Source organism: Arachis ipaensis, chromosome B06 (genome assembly GCF_000816755.2).
Source record: "Arachis ipaensis cultivar K30076 chromosome B06, Araip1.1, whole genome shotgun sequence".
Classification (NCBI taxonomy): Eukaryota; Viridiplantae; Streptophyta; class Magnoliopsida; order Fabales; family Fabaceae; genus Arachis; species Arachis ipaensis.
The window spans coordinates 6,406,032-6,411,957 of record NC_029790.2 but is presented as its reverse complement, the minus strand read 5'-3'; positions in this window follow the sequence as shown (position 1 = coordinate 6,411,957).

Sequence of the window (5,926 nt, the reverse complement as noted above, 5' to 3'; positions counted from 1 at the left end):
ATTTATTTACAATAATATAATAAAAATTATAAGATGTCAAATATATATTTATAAGCAATAATTGATTGATAACTAATTTTTAGCATATATTTAATATTATTGCTATTATAACGAGGACTGTGATATTTGGAATAATCATTTGGTCTCTCTCAATCTATCTCACATTTGGTTTCTTTTGATCACTCTCACAAATTTATAAGAATAATTTCGAGATGGTTGTCGAGTAAAGTGAAATTTAATTTTTTTTTTTAAGTTTTTTAAGAATTTTGGTAACTATTAAATTATAATAATTCCTTTTTTATTTGTGGTGTTGTATAAAAAATAATTCATAAAAAATATGATTTAATAGATACATTATGTTTGATAAAATACAAATAATAATAATTGTTTATGTAATTTTTTCTCCTTCACACTTATTTATTTTAGATGAAGTAATAAGTTTCTTTACATTGTGCTTCAGAAAGGTGAAAAAATGTTGTTTTTCGGTTAAAAAAAATGTTATGGTAAATAAATTCAAAGGTAAGTATGATTTTAGTTCTTATGGTATAGGTTGAAAATTTTTTCGTCTCCAATTTTTTTTTTTTTCATACAAAATCGTCCATAAGATTTAACTTAATTTTAAAATTGTTATTCAGACCAAAATACCCTTCCTCTTCTTCCCCAAAATAACCGATTCTTTTTCTTCATCACAGCAATACTTAGTACCCAGTTCTTCATCTCAATCACAATCATATCTCTTTTTTTTCTTCTTCTTAGACTAGAATTTCAACAAAATTTCAACTACAATTTTAACAAAGCAACATAATTTCAATAACAGCAACAAAATTTCAACTAACGAATATCAAAAAACCAAAACAAAGAAAAAGAATACAACAACAACAAAATTTCAACTAAAAGATATCAAAAAATCAAAACAGAGAAATAGAAGAATGAAATAGAATCAGAAACAAAACAGAAACAGGAAAATAATAGAATCAATACCCAAGATGAAATCAATACCCAATATGAAATTAGAGTCAACAACAACAGTATGATTAACAAAATCAGAATTGAAATGAAAGCAGAATAATTAGAAACTGAAGCAGAATAATCAAGTTAATCTGAAACAGAATTGGAACCCAGCGGTGTGGAGCAACGGCGAGCTAGCGAGGAAGAAGAGTAGTGTTATAGTTTATTTGATAGTACTTATTATTTAAACAATAATATTAGAAAAACAAAAAAAATAATTAAAATTTTATTAATAAATATTAAATAAGATAAGTTATAACTATTTCTTTTCTTCCTAACATTATTGAATAACAAACGAATAATCATAATAATTTTAGAGCTAATACGACAAATTCTGACTTTCATAAAGATGCTTTTATTAGAGACAATCTTACCTTATACCAATACGATACGTACTAGGTTCAATGGGTTTGGCCGATCCCATTGTTACTCTCAGTATCTACTGTTTCTGGATCCACCTTTACAGCGTGCTGGCCATTTTCGGTTTCTTCTTTTTCTTTATTTAATATTTATGCTTAGCTTAGGATCCAAATTCTTTTTTATGTATCTATCTCCACAGTCTTGGCTTTACAATGTAATCATAAATAAACACAAGCAGGAGCTCTTCTTTCTTAGAAGGAAAAGAAAGTAAAAACTCTCAAAAAAGTTGCGAGTATTTAACGTATCGTTTATTAATAGAAAGTAGTAACGTTTAGGTTTAATTACTCTGTTGGTTCCTATAGGTTTGTAAAATTTTCAATTAGGTCCCTATACTTTTTTTTCTTTTTAATTGGGTCCCTGCACTAATTTTTTTTTTCAATTAAGTCCCTTTTAATAGTAATTGGCTTAATTTTATAGGGACCGAATTAAACAAAAAGAATTGGTATAGGGACCTAAATAAAAGGAAAAAAAAAGTGTAGAGACCCAATTAAAAAAAAAATTTGGTGCAAAGACTCAATTAAAAAGAAAAAAAGTATAGGAACCTAATTGAAAATTTTGTAAAACTATAAGGACCAACAGAATAATTAAACCTAACGTTTATTAGTGCATCTTGGTTCGCTTCTCATAATACATTTGGAATCTGTAAAACAAGGAATGTGAAGGGTATCGCACCAAAGTTGGATCTAAGGATTATGGGAAGGTCTTCATTTTTTTTTTTTTTTTACTTTCAATGTCTACAATATAAAAAGTTTATATTTGTTTATGATGTAAAAATATTGATACTAACTTTACAGGTTAACAAGAGAACCCCTTCTTCTCTATAGACAACTGACAGAGTGACAGTAATAAAAAGAGCTCAAAGTGAATCTAAACAATCTAAAAAAAAGATTAATTTGATTTGATTTTATCTTTTAAGATAAATTTTCTAATAACTGATTTATCAATTTCAGTGTGAAAAATGTGTAATTTATTTTGTTCCTAATTTTTTAACAAAAACCAAAGGTGATATTTCAGTGGATACTTTATTCTCTTTCATCATATTTTTGAAAAATTTTAAACATTAGTTATCAATTATTCATACTTTGTTTATGGTAGAAATGGCAGCACATGTTAATATTGGTATAATCAGCCTTGTCCTTTCTTGATCTCTTAGATGTATTTTTTCTCTTTAGTTTCTTGAAACATGATATGCAAAACTTCTTTTGACTTGCTTTATTAATTTGAATTTGGTAGAAGTTATGAACTTATGATACCAGCAATTCTAATTACCCAAGGTTATGGTTTCAAAAGTGCAGTTAGAAATAAGTGATTCTCTTCTATATATCATTTGGATACTGATAGTAATTGATAGGACATTAATGCGGTTGATACCTCAAGTTACTTTCAACTTATATTAATTTTTCAAGTTAGTTTTGTACTACTCTGCCTTCATACTTTCATTGGCTATGCTTTTAGCATCATATTGTTGTTCTATTTACATTACTTGATATGCTAACCTTAACTATCTATCTATCTATTATATATCTCTAGTTTTACAACTAAAATATGCTACATATCACTTTCTTATTACAATTGGAATAAAACTTTTCGCTCCAAAATTAAAGAATTCTCTTCTCATCCTTACTAATTTTACAACCAAGATATTCACTCTCATTGTAATTGAAATTAAATTTTTTCCTCCAAAATTAAAGAATTCTTCTCTTCTCTTTACTAATTTTACAACCAAAATATGCCACATGTCACTCCCTCATTACAATTGAAATCAAATCTTTTTTTCTAAAATTAAAGAGTTTTCCTCTCCTCCCTCTTTCTTTCTCTAGTTCTCTCATTCCTTCAACCACTCTATCTATTTTATATATCATTATCAATATCAATATCATTACTAATTTGACAATCAAAATGTGCAATATGATATTTTTTAATTGTATTAAAATTAAAATTAAAATATTAAAATTGAAATTAAAATATACTTATATTATGTATCATATATTACCATCTAATTTAATAATCAAATGTGTCACATGACACTCTCTTATTAAAATTGAGATCACTAGAGACTTTTATCAATGTATAACTTTTTTTATAAAAGTAATTTGATTTTATAAATTTTTTATATCCTGCATAATTTAGCTGAACAAAGTCAACTTTAATTTTAAAAAATTTATATTTTCGTAATATTATTATAGATAAAAATACTAGTTGTTTTCAATTCCCAGCACATAACACAACGTAAAAGGTCCAAGTATTGCTGCATTTTGGCTGCTAACTTTTTTTCAGATTACGGGTGGATTTACTTATGAAGATGAAGTAAAGTAGAAAATATGGTGACAATACAAAGCTACTTGTTTATATTCTTTTTGTTGTTAAAGGGGTTGCTGGATTTAGTTACTACAAAAGTATAAGCAGTGGCTTACGGCTGATATTGATAATATTGATATATACACATTTTGTGGATATGGATGTGTCTTACGATAGATTTGATTAATTGAGATGATGGACAAAAATCTTCTATCTCAGTGTATGTATATTACTGTTTTATGGAATAGTAGCAACTTTTTAGAATTGAATTGAATTTGCAATTGTTTTGAGAGAATGTTATTTGTAATATTGGCACAAAATTGTTTGCTGGATATGTTTTATAGGCCTACAGTGCAATTTATTTAAGCATCATATTCTATAGTTTAAATATAGGCCTGTAGTGTTATAGTTTTCAAATAATAATGCACTATTTTAGTTTAATTTTGGTGTGTTTATGAAACTATAGATAAACTATAAGTTAGAAGTCACCAAAAAAAAAAAACTATAAGTTAGAACCATTTAGGGTGAAAAAGATCCGCAGAAGAGAAACGGGCTAATTCTATCCCATCAACATTTCTATGATATGTATTACACGTTTAGCTAAAATCAATTTATTAATTACAATATTACATTTAATATTGCTTAATATTTTTTTATAGTATAATATTTACATGGAAAGGAAAACTGAGTCATGAAAGAGAATTTCATTGTTATAACTGTTCAGTGTTTAATGTATATTATTACCATAATCTTTTTTAATCTTTTAACGAGTCATTTATATATTACTTCATGCACACGAGTTCATTCGATAATAATTTTTTAAATTTTAATAATATTTACTTCATACATATGGTTAAATAGGAATTATATTACAACTTAAATATCATTCTGCAGTTGATAATTTCCTATTTTATATATTATGTCTTCATTTTTGTTATTGTAATATATTCATTTGTCACAACTTTCTTTTACATGACTGATTACACAAGTTTTTAGATTAAAAAATAAAATGTAAATTAAAATTAATTACATATATAAAATATTTATGTTTAATATATATACATTTAAATAATAAAAAAATTTACTTAATGTAGTACCGATGGAAAATAATTTTGAGAAACTATGTTTTTTTTATTTATAGTGCAAAAAGAAATTACATTTTTTCTAAAAGCTAAAAGGTTGTTCGATTTAATGTTGGAAATATTAGTTAAAATTCAGATAAAATTGGTTTATTGCTGTATGAAGAGCAATATTTTTGTATATAAAATACATTAAAAAATTCAGAACAAAGAATTTAATTGAATGTTCAAATGTAATTTTAAATTAATTGAGAATATATATATATAATTTTCAAATATTTGTATATTAAATAAAAATCATAAATAAGCTTTTGTTTAAGAAATAAGCTTGCTAATATAATAGTAATTATATTTGCAAACAAGTAAAAAAAACAAAGAAATAATGCTAATAATTACATTTATCAGAAAATAATTTACGAATAAAAAAAATAGTACTATTCACACATATTATATTATGAATTTATGATGTGTTGTACAAAATTATAAACTTGCAGATTTATAATCCTGAAATATTAAAGAACGAAAAAAAAAAACGAAAGTTACGTTTTAACATAAAAAAAGAAAAAAAAGAAAAAAAATCCCCTGCAAACTAGGAGGGTTGCCTTGGAATACTACTAACTAAAAAAATAACGCAGTGTGACGAATCGTACATAAGGTACATAACGGATAACCATATTACAATTCTGATTTCTCACCACCACTCCACCACGCTGCACTTTTTTCATTTTCCTCCAAAAGAGCCAATAACGACTTTTCTTCCATCTTCCATCTAACGCTGCAGATTTACANGATAATATATATAATTTTCAAATATTTGTATATTAAATAAAGAAATTATAAGTAAGCTTTTGTTGAAGAAATAAGCTTGCCAATAGTAATTACATTTGCAAACAAGTAAAAAAAAAGAAGAAGAAATAATGCTAGTAATTACATTTGTCAAAACATAATTTATTAATAAAAAAATAGTGTTATTCACACATATTATATAATGGTGTATTATGTAAAATTATAGAGCTGCAGATTTACAGTCCTACAATGCTAAAAACGAAAAAAAAAAACAGGTTATTATTATTATTATTATTAGTAGTAGTAGTAGTAGTAGTAGTAGTAGTTGTAGTTGC